Raw genomic sequence first — 20057 nt, 5'->3', positions numbered from 1 at the left:
TCTGGGAGTCTAGATTAGAATCCGATGCACCAGCGCAGGTTTACTGTATCCCATGGACCTACACAATGCCATGAAACACCGAAAGTGAATCGGGATTAAATACAAAGGGGACAGTGCCAACTTAAGTACAAGAAGAGTGAATTTTCTAAGAGTTTGTGATTTGAGCGGCTCCTGGCAGACCAGTATTAAATTCCGATGCACCAGTGCAGGTTTACGTTATCCCTTAGACCTTCACATTGACCATGAAACAGCGAAATTGCATTGGGATTGAATACAAAAAAGACAATGCCGACTTAAGTATAGAAAGAGTGAATCATCTAAGAGATTGTGGTTTGAACGGTTCCTGGGAGGCCGTATTAAATTCCAATGCACCAGTGCAGGTTTACTGTATCCCTTGGACCTTCACATTGACCATGAAACACAGAAATCGCAATGGGATAGAATACAAAATTCACAATGCCGAGTTAAGTACAAGAAGAGTGAATCGTCTAAGAGTTTGTGGTTTCAGTGGATCCTGGGAGACCAGTATTAGATTCCGATGCACCAGTGCAGGTTTACTGTATTCCTTGGACCTTCACATTGACCATAAACACAGAAATTGCATACGGATTGAATACAAAAGTGACAATGGCGCCTTAAGTGCAAGATGAGTGAATCTTCTAAGAGATTGCGGTTTGAGCGGCTCCTGGGAGACCAGTATTAGAATCCGGTGCTCCAGTGCAGGTTTACTGTATCCGTGGGAATTTCACATTGACCATGAAACGCACAAATTGCGTGGGGAATGAATACTAGAGTGACAATGCCGACATAAGTACCAGAAGAGTTAAGTTTCTAAGAGTAAGTGAATTGAGCGGCTCCTCCGAGACCACAATTAGATTCCGATTCACCAGTGCAGGTTTACTGTATCCCTTTGACCTTCACATTGACCATGAGACACAGAAATCGCATCGGGATTAAATACAAAGGTCACAATGCCGACTTAAGTACAAGAAGAGTGAATCTTCTAAGAGTTTGAGATTTGAGCGGCTCCTGGGAGACCAGTATTATAATCCAGTGCTCCAGTGCATGTTTACTGTATCCCTTGGACTTTCACATTGACCATGAAACACAGAAATTGCATTGGGATAGAATACAAAATTCACAATGCCGACTTAAGTACAAGAAGATTGAAACTTCTGAGAGCTTGTGCTCTGAACAGCTCCTGGGAGACCAGTATTAGATTCCGATGCTCCAGTGCAGGTTTACTGTATCCCTTGGATCTTCACATTGACCATGAAACTCAGATATTGCATCGGGATTGAATACAAAAGGAACAATGCCGTTTTAAGTACAAGAAGAGTGAATGTTCTAAGAGTTTGTGGTTTGAGCGGCTCCAGGGAGAATAGCATTAGATTCCGATACACCAGTGCAGGTTTACTGTATCCCTTGGATCTTCACATTGACCATAAAACAGAGAATTTGCATCGGGATTGGATACAAAAGGTTCAATGCCGACTTAAGTACAAGAAGAGTGAATCTCCTAAGAGTTTGTGGTTTGAGTGGCTCCTGGGAAACCAGTATTAGAATCCGATGCACCAGTCCAGGTATACTGTATCCCTTGAAACTTCCGATAGACCATGAAACACAGAAATTGCATCGGGATTGAATACAAAACGGACAATGCCGAGTTAAGTACAAGAAGAGTGAATCCTCTAAGAGTTTGTGGTTTGAGCGGCTCCTGGGAGACCAGTATTAGATTCCGATGCACCAGCGCTGTTTTACTGTATCCCTCGGACCTTCACATTTACCATGAAACACAGGAATTGCATCAGGATTGAATACAAAACTGACAATGCCGACTTAAGTACAAGAAGAGTGAATCATCTAAGAGTTTGTGGTTTGAGCTGCTCCTGGGAGACCAGTATTAGATTCCGATGCATTAGTCCAGGCTTACTGTATCCCTTGGACCTTAACATTGACCATCAAACACAGAAATTGCGTCGGGATTGAATACAAAAAAACAATGCCGACTTATGTGCAAGAACAGTGAATGTTAGAAGAGTTAGTGGTTTGAGCGGCTCCTGGGAGACGAGTATTAGATTCCGATGCACCAGTGCACGATTACTGTATCCCTTGGACTTTCAGATTTACCATGAAACACAGAAATTGCATCGGCATTGAATCCAAAAGGACAATGGAGATATAAGTACAAGAAGAGGGAATCCTCTAAGAATTTGTGATTTGAGCGGCTCCTCGGAGGCCAGTATTAGTTTCCGATTCGACAGTGCAAGTTTACTGTATCCCCTGGACCTTCAAATTGACCATGAAAAACAGAAATCGCATCAGGATTGAATACAAAAGACTCAATGCCGACTTAAGGAGAAGAAGAGTGAATCTTCGAAGAGTTTGTGATTTGAGCGGCTCCTGGGAGACCAGTATTAGATTCCGATGCAACAGTGCAGATTTACTGAGTCCCTTGGATCTTCATATTGACCATGAAACACAGAAATTGCATTGGGATTGAATACAAAAGGGTCAATGCCGACTTAAGTACAAGAAGAGTTAATCTTCTAAGAGTTTGTGGTTTGAGCGGCTCCTGGGAGAATAGCATTCCATTCCGATGCACCAGTTCAGGTTTACTGTATCCCATAGGACCTTCACATTGACAATGAAACACAAAATTTGCATCAGCATTGGATACAAAAGGCACAATGCCGACTGAAGTACAAGAAGAGTGGATCTTCTAAGAGTTTGTGGATTGAGCGGCTCCTGGGAGACCAGTATTAGATTCCAACTCACCAGTGCAGAATTTACTCTATCCCTTGGACCTTCACATTGACCATGCAACACAGAAATTTCATCGGGATTGAATACAAAAGGCACAATGCCGACTTAAGTACAAGAAGAGTGAATCTTCTAAGAAATTGTGGTTTAAGCGGCTCCCGGGAGAGCAGTATTAGATTCCGATGCAGCAGTGCAGGTTTACTGCATCCCTTGGACATTCACATTTACCATGAAACACAGAAAGTGCATCGGGATTGAATTCTGAAGGGACAATGCCGACTTAAGTACAAGAAGAGTGAATCTTCTAAGAGTTTGTGGTTTGAGCGGCTCCTGGGAGACCGGTATTAGGTTTCGATCCATTAGTGCAGGTTTGCTTTATCCCGTGGACTATCTCATTGACTTGAAACACAGAAGTTGCACCGGGATTGAATACAAAGAGGACAATGCCGACTTAAGTACAGGAAGAGTGAATCTTCTAAGTGTTTATGGTTTGAGCGGCTCCTGGGAGGCCAGTATTAGATTCAGATGCACCAGTGCAGGAATACTGTATCCCTTGGATCTTCACATTGACCATGAAACACAGAAATCGCAACGGGATGGAATACAAAGAGCACAATGCCGACTTAAGTTCAAGAAGAGTGAATCTTAAGTGTTTGTGGTTTGAGCGGCTCCTGGGAGTCCAGTATTAGATTCCGATGCACCAGTGCAGGTTTACTGTATCCCTTGGACCTCCACATTGACCATGAAACACAGAAATCTCATCGGGATTGAATAGAAAAGGCACAATGCCGACTTAAGTGCAAGACGAGCGAATCTTCTAAGAGTTTGTGCTTTGTAGGGCTCCTGGGAGACCAGTATTAGATTCCGATGCACCTGTGCAAGTTTACTGTATCCCTTGGACCTTCACATTGACCATGAAACACAGAAATCGCATTGGGATTGAACACAAAATGGAGAATGCCGACTTAAGTACAAGAAGAGTGAATCTTCTAAGAGTTTGTGGTTTGAGCGGCTCCTGGGGGAGCTGTATTTACATCCGATGCATGAGTGCAGGTTCTCTGTATGCCTTGCAGTTTCACATTAACTTGAAACACAGAAATTGAATCGGGATTGAATACAAAAGGCACAATGTCGACTTAAGTACAAAAAGAGTGAATCATCTATGAGTTTGTGGTTTGAGCGGCTCCTGAGAGACCAGTATTAGATTCCGAAGCAGCAGTGCAGGTTTGCTGTATCCCGTGGACCTTCAAATTGACCATGAAACACAGATATCGGACCGGGATAAGATACAAAATGCACAATGCAGACTTAAGTACAAAAAAAGTGAATCCTCTAAGAGTTTGTGCTTTGAGCGTCTCCTGGGAGACCAGTATTAGATTCCGATGCACCAGTGCTGGTTTACTGTATCCCGTGGACGTTCACATTTACCATGGATCACAGAAATTGCATCGGGATAGAATACAGAAGGCTCAATGCCGACTTAAGTACATGAAGAATGAATCTTCTAAGAGTTGGTTGTTTGAGCGGCTCCTGAGAGACCAGTATTAGATTCCGATGCACCAGTGGAGGTTTTCTGTATCCCTTGGACCTTCACATTGTCCGTGGAACGCAGATAACGCAACGGGATAGAATACAAAAGGCACAATGCCGACTTAAGTAAAAGAAGAGTGATTCTTGTAAGAGTTTGTGCTTTGAGCGGCTCCTGGGATACCAGTATTAGATTCCAACGCACCAGTGCAGAATTTACTCTATCCCTTGGACCTTCACCATGACCATGAAACACAGAAATCGCATTGAGATTGAATACAAAGGTGACAATGCCGACTTAAGTACAAGAAAAGTGAATCTTCTTAGAGTTTGTGGTTTGAGCGACTTCTGGGAGACCAGTTTTAGATTCCGTTGCACCAGTGCAGGGTTACTGTATCCCTTTGACCCTCACAGTGACCATGAGACACAGAAATGGCATTGGGATTGAATTCAAAAGGCACAGTGCCGACATAAGGACAAGAAGAATGAATCTTCGAAGAATTTGTGCTTTGAGCGGCTCCTGGGAGACCAGTATTAGATTCCGATGCAACAGTGCAGGTTTACTGTATCACTTGGACATTCATATTTACCATGAAACACAGAAATTGCATCGGGATTGAATTCAGAATGCGAAATGCCGACTTAACTACAAGAAGAGTGAATCTGCTAAGAGTTTGTGGTTTGAGCGGCTCCTGGAAGACCAGTATTTACATCCGATGCACGAGAGCAGGTTAATTGTATCCCTTGCACTTTCACATTAACCTGAAACACAGAAATTGAATCCTGATTGAATGCAAAAGCCACAATGCAGACTTAAGTACAAGGAGAATGAATCTTCTAAGAGTTTGTGGTTTGAGCGGCGCCTAGGAGACCAGTATTAGATTTCGATGCACCAATGCAGGTTTGCTGTTTCTCTTGGACCTTCACATTGACCATGAGACACAGAAATTGCATTGGGATTGAATTCAAAATGTACAATGCCGACATAAGGACAAGAAGAATGAAACTTCGAAGAGTTTGTGCTTTTACCAGCTACTGGGAGACCAGTATTAGATTCCGATGCAACAGTGCAGGTTTACTGTATACCTTGGACCTTCACATTGACGATGAAACACAAAAATTTTAACGGGATATAATACAAAAGGGACAATACCGACTTAAGTACAAGAAGAGTGAATCTTCCAAGAGTTTGCGGTTTGAGCCGCTCCTGGGAGACCAGTATTGGATTACGATGCACCAGTGCAGGTTTACTGTTTCCCTTGGACCTTCACATTGACCATGAAACACAGAAATTGCATCGGGATGGAATACAAGAGACACAATGCCGACTGAAGTACGAGAAGAGTGAATCTTCTAAGAGTTTGTATTTTGAGCGGCTCCTGGGAGACCAGTATTAGCTTCCAACACACCAGTGCAGAATTTACTCTATCGCATGGAGCTTTACATTGACCATGAAACACAGAAACCTCATCGTGATTGAATACGTAAGGCACAATGCCGTCTTAAGTCTAGGACGAGTGAAACTTCTAAGAGTTTGTGCTTTGTACCGCTCCTGGGAGACCTGTATTAGATTCCGATGCACCAGTGCAGGTTTACTGTATCCCTTGGACCTTCACATTGACCATGAGACACAGAAATCGCATTGGGATTGAATTCGAAATCCACAATGCCGACATAAGGACAAGAAGAATGAAACTTCGAAGAGTTTGTGTTTTTACTGGCTACTGGGAGACCAGTATTAGATTCCGATGCAACAGTGCAGTTTTACTGTATCCCTTGGACATTCACATTAACTTGAAACACAGAAATTGAACCGGGATTGAATACAAAAGACACAATGTAGACTTAAGTACAAGAAGAGTGAATGTTGTAAGAGTTTGATCTTTGAGCGGCTCCTGGGAGATCAGTATTAGATTCCGTTGCACCAGTGCAGGTTTACTGTATCAATTGGACCTTCACATTGACCATGAAACACAGAAATCTCAGCGGGATTGAATACAAAAGGCACAATGCCGACTTAAGTCTAAGACGAGTGAATCTTCGAAGAGTTTGTGCTTTGAGCGGCTCCTGGGCGCCCAGTATTAGATTCCGATGCAACAGTGCAGATTTACTGTATCCCTTGGACATTCACGTTTACCATGCAACAAAGAAATTGCATCGGGATTGAATTCAGAAAACGAAATGCCGACTTAAGTACAAGAAGAGTGAATCTTCTAAGGGTTTGTTGTTTGATGGGCTCCTGGGAGACCCGTATTTACATCAGATGCAAGAGTGCAGGTTTACTGTATCCCTTGAACCATCATATTAACTTGAAACACAGAAATTGAATCGGGATTGAATACAAAAGCCGCAATGCAGACTTAAGTACAAGAAGAGTGTATCATGTAGGAGTTTGTTCTTTGAGCGGCACCTGGGAGATCAGTATTAGATTCCGTTGCACCAGTGCAGGTTTACTGTATCAATTGGACCTTCACATTGACCATGAAAACCGAAATTGCATCGGGATTGAATACAGAAAGCACAATGCAGACTAAAGTACAAGAAGAGTGAATCTTCTAAGAGTTTGTGGTTTGAGCGGCTCCTGGGAGACCAGTATTAGATTCCGACGCACCAGTGCAGAATTTACTCTATCCCTTGGACCTTCACATTGACCATGAAACACAGAAATCTCATCGGGATTGAACACAAAAGGCACAATGCCGACTTAAGTCTAAGACGAGTGAATCTTCTAAGAGTTTGTGCTTTGTACGGCTCCTGGGAGACCTGTATTAGACTCCGATGCACCAGTGCAGGTTTACTGTATCCCTTGGACCTTCACATTGACCATGAAACATAGAAATCCCATAGGGATTGAATACAAAAGGGACAATGCCGACTTAAGTACAAGAAGACTGAATCTTCTAAGAGTTTGTGGTTTGCTCGGCTCCTGGGAGACCACTATTAGATTCCGATGCAACAGTGCAGGTTTACTGTATCACTTGGACATTCACGCTTACCAAGAAACAAAGAAACTGCATTGGGATGGAATTCAGAAAGCGAAATGCCAACTTAAGTACAAGAAGAGTGAATCTTCTAAGAGTTTGTGGTTTGAGGTGCTCCTGGTAGACCAGTATTTACATACGACGCACGAGTGCAGGTTTACTGTATCCCTTGCACTTTCACATTAACTTGAAACACAGAAATTGAATCGGGATTGAATACAAAAGCCACAATGTAGACTTAAGTTCAAGAAGAGTGAATCTTGTAAGAGTTCGTTCTTTGAGCGGCTCCCGGGATATCAGTATTAGATTCCGATGCACCAGCGCAGGTTTACTGTATCAATTGGACCTTCACATTGAACATGAAACATCGAAACTGCATCGGGATAGAATACAGAAGGCACAATGCCGACTAAAGCACAAGAAGAGTGAATCTTCTAAGAGTTTGTGGATTGAGCGGCTCCTGGGAGAACGGTATTAGATTCCGATCCACCAGTGCAGGTTTACTGTATCCCTTTGACTTTGACATTTTCTTGAAGCACAGAAATTGCATCGTGATTGAATACAAAAGCCCCAATGCAGACTTAAGTACAAGAAGAGTGAATCTTCTAAGAGTTTGTGGTTTGAGCGGTTTCCGGGAGTCCAGTATTAGATTCCGATGCACCAGTGCAGGTTTACTGTATCCCTTGGACCTTCACATTGACCATGAAACACAGAAATTGCATCGAGATTGAATACAAAAAGGACAATGCCGACTTATGACAGGAAGAGTGAAGCTCCCAAGAGTTTGTGGTTTGAGCGGCCCCTGGGAGGCCAGTATTAGATTCCGATGCACCAGTGCAGGTTTGCTGTGTCCCTTGGACCTTCAAATTGACCATGAAACACAGAAATCGCAACGGGATAGAATACAAAATGCACAATGCCTACTTAAGAAAAGAAGAGTGAATCGTGTAAGAATTTGTGCATTGAGCGGCTCCTGGGAAATCAGTATTAGATTCCGATGCACTAGTGCAGGTTTACTGTATCCCTTGGACCTTCACATTGACCACGAAACACAGAAATTTCATACGGATTGAATACAAAGGGCACAATGCCGACTTAAGTCTAAGACGAGTGAATCTTTTAAGAGTTTGTGTTTTGTATGGCTCTTGGGAGACCTGTATTAGATTCCGATGCACCAGTGCAGGTTTACTGTATCCCTTGGACCTTCACATTGACCATGAAACACAGAAATCGCATTGAGATGGAATACAAAAGGGACAATGCCGACTTAAGTACAAGAAGAGTGATTCTTCTAAGAGTTTGTGGTTTGAGCGGCTCCTAGGAGACCAGTATTAGATTCCGATGCAATAGTGTTTTTTTACTGTATCCCTTGGACCTTCACATTGACCATGAGACACAGAAATCGCATTGTAATTGAATTCAGAAGGCGAAATGCCGATATAAGTACAAGAGTAGTGAATCTTCTAAGTGTTTGTGGTTTGAGCGGCTACTGGAAGACTAGTATTTACATCCGATGCACGAGTGCAGGTTTACTGTATCCCTTGCACTTTCACATTAACCTGAAAGACAGAAATTGAATCGGGATTGAATACAAAAGCCACAATGCAGACTTAAGTACAAGGAGAGTGAATCTTCTAAGAGTTTGTGGTTTGAGCGGCGCCTAGGAGACCAGTATTAGATTCCGATGCACCAGTGCAGGTTTTCTGTATCCCTTGGACCTTCACATTGACCATGAGACACAGAAATTGCATTGGGATTGAATTCAAAATGCACAATGAGGACATAAGTACAAGAAGAATGAAACTTCGAAGAGTTTGTGCTTTTACCGGCTACTGGGAGACCAGTATTAGATTCCGATGCAACAGTGCAGGTTTACTGTATACCTTGGACCTTCACATTGACGATGAAACACAAAAATTTTAATGGGATATAATACAAAAGGGACAATGCCGACTTAAGTACAAGAAGAGAGAATCTTCCAAGAGTTTGCGGTTTGAGCCGCTCCTGGGAGACTAGTATTGGATTGCGATGCACCAGTGCAGGTTTACTGTTTCCCTTGGACCTTCACATTGACCATGAAACACAGAAATTGCATCGGGATGGAATATAAGAGGCACAATGCCGACTTAAGTCTAAGACGAGTGAATCTTCGAAGAGTTTGTGCTTTGAGCGGCTCCTGGGCGCCCAGTATTAGATTCCGATGCAACAGTGCAGATTTACTGTATCCCTTGGACATTCACTTTTACCATGCAACAAAGAAATTGCATCGGGATTGAATTCAGAAAACGAAATGCCGACTGAAGTACAAGAAGAGTGAATCTTCTAAGAGTTTGTATTTTGAGCGGCTCCTGGGAGACCAGTATTAGATTTCGATGCAACACTGCAGGTTTACTGTATCCCTTGCACTTTCACATTAACGTGAAACACAGAAATTGAATCGGGATTGAATACAAAAGCCACAATGTAGACTTAAGTACAAGAAGAGTGAATGTTGTAAGAGTTTGATCTTTGAGCGGCTCCTGGGAGATCAGTATTAGATTGCGTTGCACCAGTGCAGGTTTACTGTATCAATTGGACCTTGACATTGACCATGAAACACCGAAATCGCTCCGGGATTAAATACAAAAAGGACAATGCCGACTTAAGTACAAGAAGAGTGAATCTTCTAAGTTTTTGTGATTTGAGCGGCACCTGGGAGACCAGTATTAGATTCCGATGCACCAGTGCAGGTTTACTGTATCCCTTGGACCTTCATATTATCCATGAAACACAGGAATTGCATCGGGATTGAATACAGAAAGCAGAATGCCGACTTAAGGACACGAAGAGTGAATCTTCTAAGAGTTTGTGGTTTGAGCGGCTCCTGGGAGGCCAGTACTAGATTCCGATGCAACAGTGCAGGTTTACTGTTTCCCTTGGAACGTCACATTGACGATGAAACCCAGAAATTGCAACGGGATATAATACAAAAGGGACAATGCCGAATTAAGTACAAGAAGAGTGAATCTTCCAAGTGTTTGTGGTTTGAGCGGCTCCTGGGAGACCAGTATTAGATTGCAACGCACCAGTGCAGAATTTACTCTATCCCTTGGACCTTCACATAGACCATGAAACACAGATATCGCACCGGGATTGAATACAAAATTCACAATGCCGACTTAAGTACAAAAAGAGTGAATCCTATAAGAGTTTGTGCTTTGAGCGTCTCCTGGGAGACCAATATTAGATTCCGATGCACCAGTGCTGGTTTACTGTATCACTTGGACCTTGACATTTACCATGAATCACAGAAATTGCATCGGGATTGAATACAGAAGGCACAATGCCGACTTAAGTACAAGAAGAGTGAATCTTATGAGAGTTTGTGCTTTGAGCGGCTCCTGGGAGACCAGTATGAGATTCCAATGCACCAGTGCAGGTTTACTGTATCAATTGGACCTTCACATTGACCATGAAACACCGAAATCGCTTCGGGTTTAAATACAAAAAGGACAATGCCGACTTAAGTACAAGAAGAGTGAATCTTCTAAGTGTTTGTAGTTTGATCGGCTACTGGGAGACCAGTACTAGATTCCGATCCAGCAGTGCAGGTTTACTGTATCCCTTGGACTTTCACATTGTCTTGAAACCCAGAAGTTGCATCAGGATTGCATACAAAAGGCACAATGCCGTCTTATGTACAAGAAGAGCGAATCTTCTAAGAGTTTGTGGTTTGAGCGGTTCCTGAGAGACCAGCATTAGATTCCGATGCTCCAGCGCAGGTTTACTGTGTCCCTTGGACCTTCACATTGACGATGAAACACAGAAATTGCATCGGGATATAATACAAAAGGGACAATGCCGACTTAAGTACAAGAAGAGTGAATCTTCTAGGAGTTTGTGGTTTGAGCGGCTCCTGGGAGACCAGTATCAGATTCCGATGCACCAGTGCAGGTTTAGTGTATGGTTTGGACCTTCACATTTACCGTGAAACACAGAAATTGCAACGGGATAGAATACAAAAGGCACAATGCCCACTAAAGTACAAGAAGAGTGAATCTTCTATGAGACTGTGGCTTGAGCGGCTCCTGGGAGACCAGTATTACATTCCGATGCACCAGTGCAGGTTTAATGTATCCCTTAGACCCTCACATTGACCATGATACACAGAATCTACATCGGGATTGAATACAAAAAGACAATGCCGACTTATGTACAAGAAGAGAGAATCTTCTAAGAAGTTGTGGTTTGAGGGGCTCCTGGGAGGCCAGTATTAGATTCCGATGCACCAGTGCAAGTTAACAGTATCAACTGGACCTTCAGGTTGACCATGAAACACCAAAATCACATCGGGATTGAATAAAAATGCACAATGCCGACTTAGGAACAAGAAGAGTGAATCTTCAAAGAGTTTGTGGTTTGAGCGGCTCCTGGGAGACCAAAGCAAAACACAAACAATAGGAACATTAACTCTTCTTGTACCTAAGTGGGCACTGTGGCTTTTGTTATAAATACTAGCGCAATATCTGTGTTTCATCGCCAATGTGAATGTCCAAGGGATACAATAAAGCAACAATAGTGCATCGCAATCTAATACTGATCTTTCAGGAAACGGTCAAAGCAAACCACAAACAGTGAGAAGATTTATTCTTCTTGTACTTAAGTCGGCATTGTGCCGTTTGTATTCAATCCCGACGCAATTTCTGTGTTTCATCGTCAATGTGAAGGTCCAAGATATAGAGTGAAGCAGTTGTAGTGCATCAGAATCTAATACCGATCTCTGAGGAAACGCTCAAAGCAAACCACAGTCAATGAGAAGATTTACTCTTCTCGTACTTAAGTCGGCATAGTGCCTTATGTATTAAATCCCGACGCAATTTCTGTGTTTCATCGTCAATGTGAAGATCCAAGGGATTGAGTGAAGCTGCAGATGTGCATCGGAATCTAATACTGATCTCCCAGGAAACTCTCAAAACAAACCACAAACAATGAAAAGTTTTACTCTTCTTGTACTTAAGGCGGCACTGTACCTTTTGTATTAAATACCGACGCAATATCTGTGTTTCATCGTCAATGGGAAGGTCCAAGTTATCGAGTAAAGCAGCAATAATGCATCGGAATCTAATACTGATCTCGCAGGAAACGCTCAAAGCAAACCACAAACAATGAGATGATTTACTCCTCTTGTACTTAAGTCGGCATTGTGCTTATTGTATTAAATCCCTACGCAATTTCTGTGTTTCATCGTCAATGTGAGCATCAAAGGGATAGAGTAAAGCTGCAGTAGTGCATCGGAATCTAATACTGATCTCCCAAAAAGCGCTCAAAGCAATCCGCACACAATGAGAAGATTTACTCTTCTTGTACTTAAGTCAGCACTGTGCCGTTTGTATTCAATCCCGACGCAATACCTGTGTTTCATCGTCAATGTGAAGGGCCAAGTTATAGAGTAAAGCTGCAGTAGTGCATCGAATTCTAACACTGATCTCGCCGGAGACGCTCAAAGCAAACTACAAACAATGAGAAGATTTACTCCTCTTGTACCTAAATCGGCGTTGTGCCTTTTGTATTAAATCCCGACGTAATTTCTGTGTTTCATCGTTAATGCGAACGTCAAAGGGATAGGGTAAAGTGGGTGTAGTGCATCGGAATCTAATACTGATCTCACAGGAAACGCTCAAAGCAAACCACGAACAGTGAGAAGATTTACCCTTCTTGTACTTAAGTCGGCATTGTGCCTTTTGAATTGAATCCCGACCCAATATCTGTGTTTCATCGTCTCATGTGAAAGTCCAAGGGATGGAGTAAAGCTGCAGTAGTGCAATAGAATCAAATACTGATCTCCCAGGAAACGCTCAAAGCAAACCAGATACAATGGGAAGGTTTACTCTTCCTTTACTTAAGTCGGCATTATGGTCTTGTATTAAATTCCGACGCAATATCTGTGTTTCATCGTCAATATGAAGGTCCAAGGGAAAGAGTAAAGCTGGAGTAGTGCATCGGAATGTAATACTGAACTCCCAGGAAACGGTCAAAGCAAACCACAAACAATGAGAAGATTAACTCTTCCTTTACCTAAGTCGGCATTATGGCTTTTGTATAAAATCCCGACGCAATTTCTGTATTTCATCATCAATGTGAGGGACCAAGGGATAGAGTAAAGCTGCAGTAGTGCAATGGAAACTAATACTGATCTCCAAGGAAACGCCCAAAGCAAACCACAAACCATGAGAGGATTTACTCTTCTTGTACTTAAGTCCGCATTGTGCTTTTTGTATTAAATCCTGACGCAATTTCTGTGTTTCATCGTCAATGTGAAGGTTCAAGGGATAGAGTAAATCTGCAGTATTGCATCCCAATCTAACACTTATTTCCATTGGAATTACTCAAAGAAAACCACAAACAATGAAAAGATTTACTCTTTTTGTACTAAAATTGGCATTGTGCCATTTGTACTAAATCCCGAGGTAATTTCTCTGCTTCATCGTCAATGTGAAGGTCCAAGGGATTGAGTAAAGCTGCAGTAGTGCATTAGAATCTAATACTGATCTCCCAGGAAACGCTCAAAGCAAACCAGATACAATGGGAAGGTTTACTCTTCCTTTACTTAAGTCGGCATTATGGTCTTGTATTAAATTCCGACGCAATATCTGTGTTTCATCGTCAATATGAAGGTCCAAGGGAAAGAGTAAAGCTGGAGTAGTGCATCGTAATGTAATACTGATCTCCCAGGAAACGCTCATAGCAAACCACAAACAATGAGAAGTATTACTCTTCTTTTACATAAGTCGGCATTGTGCCTTTTGTATTAAATCCTGACGCATATTCTGTGGTTCATCGTCAATGTGGAGGTCCAAGGGATAGAGTAAAGCTGAAGTAGTGCATCGATATCTAATACTGATCTCCCAGGAAACGCTCAAAGCAAACCACAAGCATTGAGTAGATTTACTCTTCTAGTACTTAAGTCGGTATTGTGCCTTTTGTATTAAATCCCGTCGCAATTTCTATGTTTCATCGTCAATTTGAAGGTCCAAGGGATAGAGTAAAGCTCAGTACTGCATCAGAATCTAATACTGATCTTCCAGGAAACGCTCAAAAGATACCACATGCAATGAGGAGATTTACTCTTCTTGTACTTACGTCGACATTGTGCCTTTTGTATCAAATCCCGACGCTATTTCTGTGTTTCATCGTCAATGTGAAGGTCCACGGGATAGAGTAAATCTGCCGTAGTGCATCGGAATCTCATACTGATCTCCGAGGAAATGCTCAAAGCAATCCAGAATCAATGAGAAGATTTACTCTTCTTGTATGTAAGCCGGCATTGTGCCTTTTGTAATAAATCCCGACGCAATTTCTAAGTTTCATCGTCAACGTGAAGATCCAAGGATAGAGTAAAGTGGGTGTAGTGCATCGGAAACTAATTCTGATCTCACAGGAAACGCTCAAAGCAAACCACGAACAGTGAGAAGATTTACCCTTCTTGTACTTAAGTCGCCATTGTGCCTTTTGAATTAAATCCCGACCCAATATCTGTGTTTCATCGTCAATGTGAAGGTCCAAGGGATGGAGTAAAGCTGCAGTAGTGCATTAGAATCTAATACTGATCTCCAAGGAAACGCTCAAAGCAAACCAGATACAATCGGAAGATTTACTCTTCCGTAACTTAAGTCGGCATTATGGTCTTGTATTAAATTCCGACGCAATATCTCTGTTTCATCGTCAATATGAGGGTCCAAGGGATAGACTAAAGCTGGAGTAGTGCAACGGAATCTAATACTGAACTCCCAGGAAACGGTCCAAGCAAACCACAAACAATGAGAATATTTAGTCTTCTTGTACATAAGTTGGCAACTGCGATGCACTACTGCAGCTATACTCTATCCCTTGGACCTCCACATTGACGATGAAACACACAATGTGCGTCGGGATTTAATACAAAAAGCACAATGCCGACTTATGTACAAGAAGAGAAAATTCTCTCATTGTTTGTGGTTTGCTTTGGGCGTTTCCTTGGAGATCAGTATTGGATTCCGATGCACTACTGTAGCTTTACTCTATCCCTTTGATGCTCACATTGACGATGAATCACAGAAATTGCGTAGGGATTTAATACAAAACGCACAATGCCGACTTAAGTACAAGAGGAGTAAAACTTCTCATTGTTTGTGGTTTAATTTGAGCGTTTCCTGCGAGATCAGTATTGGATACCGATGCATTCTTGCAGCTTTACTCATTAACTTGGACCTTACCATTGACGATGAAACACAGATATTGCGTCGGTATTTAATACAAAAGGCACAGTTCCGACTTAAGTACTAGAAGAGTTAATCTTCCCATTGTTTGTGTTTTGCGTTGAGCGTTTAGTGGGATATCAGTATCTGACTCCGATGCACTACTGCAGCTTTACTCTATCCCTTGACCCAGCACATTGACGATGAAACACAGAAATGCGTCAGGATTTAATACAAAAAGCACAATGCGGACGTAAGTACAAGAAGAGTAAATCCTCTCATTGTTTGTGGTTTGCTTTGGGCGTTTCCTGGGAGATCAGTATTACTTTCCGATGCACTACTGCAGCTTTACTTAATCCCTTGGACCTTCACATTGACGATGAAACACAGAAATTGCGTCGGGATCTTATACAAAAGCCATAATGCCGACTTAAGTAAAGGAAGAGTTAATCTTCTCATTGTTTGTGGTTTGGTTTGACCGTTTCCTGGAAGTTCAGTATTAGAGTCCGATGCACTACTCCAGCTTTACTTTATCCCTTGGACCTTCATATTGACGAAGAAAAACAGATGTTGCGTCGGAATTTAATACAAGACCATAATGCCGACTTAAGTAAAGGAAGAGTAAACCTTCCCATTGTATCTGGTTTGCTTTGAGCGTTTCCTGGGAGATCAGTATTAGATTCTAATGCACTACTGCAGCTTTACTCCATCCCTTGGACCATCACATTGACGATGAAACACAGATATTGGGTCGGGATTTAATTCAAAAGGCACAATGCCGACTTAAGTACAAGAAGGGTAAATCTTCTCACTGTTCGTGGTTTGCTTTAAGCGTTTCCTGTGGGATCAGTATTTGATTCCGATGCACTACCGCCGCTTTACTCTATCCTTTGGTCCTTCACGTTGACGATGAAACACAGAAATTGCGTCGGGATTTATTACAAAAGGCACAATGCCAGCTTACATACAAGAAGAGTAAATCTTCTCATTGATTCTGGATTGCTTTGAGCATTTCCTCGAAGATCAGTATTAGATTCCGATGCACTACAGCAGATTTACTCTATCCCTTGGACCTTCACATTGACGATTAAACACAGAAATTGCTTCGGGATTTGATACAAAAGGCACAATGCCGACGTAAGTACAAGAAGAGTAAATCTCCTCATTGCATGTGGTAACCTTTGAGCGTTTCCTCGGAGATCAGTATTCGATTCCGATGCAGTACTGAGCTTTACTCTATCCCTTGGACCTTCAAATTGACGATGAAACATAGAAATTGGGACGGGATTTAATACAAAAGGCACAATGCTGACTTCAGTATTAGAAGAGTAAATCTACTCAATGTTTGTGTTTTGCTTTGAGCGTTTCCTGGGAGATCAGTATTAGATTGCGATGCACTACTGCAGCTTTACTCTATCCCTTGGACCTCCATATTGACGATGAAACACAGAATGTGCGTCGGGATTTAATACAAAAGGCACAATGCCGACTTATTTACAAGAAGAGTAAATCTTCTCATTGTTTGTGGTTTGCTTTGAGCGTTTCTTGAGAGATCAGTTTTAGATTACGATGCACTACTGCAGCTTTCCTCAATCCCTTGGACCTTCAAATTGACGATGAAACAGAGAAATTACGTCGGGATTTAGCACAAATGGCACATTGCCAATTTTAGTACAAAAAGAGTAAATCTTCTCATTGTTTGTGGTTTGCTCTGGGCGTTTCCTGGGAGATCAGTGTTAGATTCCGATGCACTACTGCAGCTTTACACTATCCCTTGGACCTTCACATAGACGATGAAACACAGATATTGCGACGGGATTTAATACAAAAGCCATAATGCCGACTTAAGTAAAAGAAGAGTTAATCTTCTCTTTGTTTGTGGTTTGCTTTGACCGTTCCGATGCACTACTCTAGCTTTACTCTATCCCTTGGACCGTCATATTGACGATGAAACACAGATATTGCATCGGAATTTAATACAAGACCATAATGCTGACTTAAGTAAAGGAAGAGTAAACCTTCCCATTGTATCTGGTTTGCTTTGAGCGTTTCCTGGGAGATCAGTATTAGATTCTAATGCACTACTGCAGCTTTACTCCATGCCTTGGACCTTCACATTGACGATGAAACACAGATATCGGGTCGGGATTTAATTCAAAAGGCACAATGCTGACTTAAGTACAAGAAGGGTAAATCTTCTCACTGTTCGTGGTTTGCTTTGTGCGTTTCCTGGGAGATCAGTATTAGATTTGGATGCACTACTGCAGCTTAACTCTATAACTTGGACCTTCACATTGACGACGAAACACAGGAATTGCGTCGGGATTGAATACAAACGGCACAATGCCGACTTAAGTACAAGAAGAGTAAATCTTCTCATTGTATGTGGTTTGCTTTGACAGTTTCCTGGGAGATCAGTATTAGATTCCGATGCACTACTGCTGCTTTACTCTATCCCTTGGACCGTCATATTGACGATGAAACACAGGTATTGCGTCGGAATTTAATAGAAAATGCACAATGCAGTCTTAAGTACAAGAAGAGTAAATCTTCTCATTGTTTGTGGTTTGCTTTTTGCGATTCCTGTTAGATCAGTATTAGATTCCGATGCACTACTGCAGCTCTACTCTATCTTTTGGACCTTCACATTGACGAAGAAACACAGAAATTGCGTCGGGATTTAATACATAAGGCACAATGCCGACTTAAGTACAAGAAGAGTTAATCTTCCCATAGTTTGTGTTTAGCTTTGAGCGGTTCCTGGGAGATCAGTATTTTATTCCGATGCACTACAGCAGCTTTACTCTATCCCTTGGACTTGCACATTGATGATGAAACACTGAAATTGCGTCGGGATTTAATACAAATGCCATTATGCCGACTTAAGTCAAGGAAGAGCTAATCTACTCATAGTTTGTGATTTGCTTTGACCGCTTCCTGCCAGTTCAGTATTAGATTCCGATGTACTACTGCACCTTCATTCTATCCTTTCGACGTTCACACAGACGATGAGACTCAGATATTGCGTCGTGATTTAATACGAAAGGCACAATGCCGACATATGTACAAGAAGAGTAAATCCTCTCATTGCATCTGGTATGCTTTGAGCGTTTCCTGGGAGATCAGTATTAAATTCCAATGCCCTACTGCAGCTTTACTCTATGCCTTGGACCTTCACATTGACGATGAAACAAAGAAATTGCGTCGGGATTTAATAGAAATGGCACAATGCCGACTTAAGTACAAGAAGAGTAAATCTTCTCATTGTTTGTGGTTTGGTTTGAGCGTTTCCTGGGAGATCGGTATTTGATTCGGATGCACTACTGCAGCTTTACTCTATCGCTTTGATGTTCACATTGACGATGAAACACAGTAATTGCGTCGGGATGTATTCCAAAGGCACAATGCCGACATAAGTACAAGTGGAGTAAATCTTCTCATTGTTTGTGGTTTGCTTTGAGCGTATCTGTGCGAGATCAGTATTAGATTTCGCTATACTATTGCAGTTTTACTCAATAACTTGGACCTTCACATTGACAATAAAACACAGAAATTGCGTCGGGATTGAATACAAACGGCACAATGCCGACTTAAGTATAAGAAGAGTAAATCCTCTCATTGTTTGTGGTTTGCTTTGGGCGTTTCCTTGGAGATCAGTATTGGATTCCGATGCACTACTGTAGCTTTACTCTATCCCTTTGATGCTCACATTGACGATGAATCACAGAAATTGCGTAGGGATTTAATACAAAACGCACAATGCCGACTTAAGTACAAGAGGAGTAAAACTTCTCATTGTTTGTGGTTTAATTTGAGCGTTTCCTGCGAGATCAGTATTGGATACCGATGCATTCTTGCAGCTTTACTGATTAACTTGGACCTTACCATTGACGATGAAACACAGATATTGCGTCGGTATTTAATACAAAAGGCACAGTTCCGACTTAAGTACTAGAAGAGTTAATCTTCCCATTGTTTGTGTTTTGCGTTGAGCGTTTAGTGGGATATCAGTATCTGACTCCGATGCACTACTGCAGCTTTACTCTATCCCTTGACCCAGCACATTGACGATGAAACACAGAAATGCGTCAGGATTTAATACAAAAAGCACAATGCGGACGTAAGTACAAGAAGAGTAAATCCTCTCATTGTTTGTGGTTTGCTTTGGGCGTTTCCTGGGAGATCAGTATTACTTTCCGATGCACTACTGCAGCTTTACTCAATCCCTTGGACCTTCACATTGACGATGAAACACAGAAATTGCGTCGGGATCTTATACAAAAGCCATAATGCCGACTTAAGTAAAGGAAGAGTTAATCTTCTCATTGTTTGTGGTTTGGTTTGACCGTTTCCTGGAAGTTCAGTATTAGAGTCCGATGCACTACTCCAGCTTTACTTTATCCCTTGGACCTTCATATTGACGAAGAAAAACAGATGTTGCGTCGGAATTTAATACAAGACCATAATGCCGACTTAAGTAAAGGAAGAGTAAACCTTCCCATTGTATCTGGTTTGCTTTGAGCGTTTCCTGGGAGATCAGTATTAGATTCTAATGCACTACTGCAGCTTTACT

Source organism: Schistocerca piceifrons, chromosome X, assembly GCF_021461385.2.
Source record: "Schistocerca piceifrons isolate TAMUIC-IGC-003096 chromosome X, iqSchPice1.1, whole genome shotgun sequence".
Classification (NCBI taxonomy): Eukaryota; Metazoa; Arthropoda; class Insecta; order Orthoptera; family Acrididae; genus Schistocerca; species Schistocerca piceifrons.
This window is presented reverse-complemented; position numbering follows the sequence as displayed.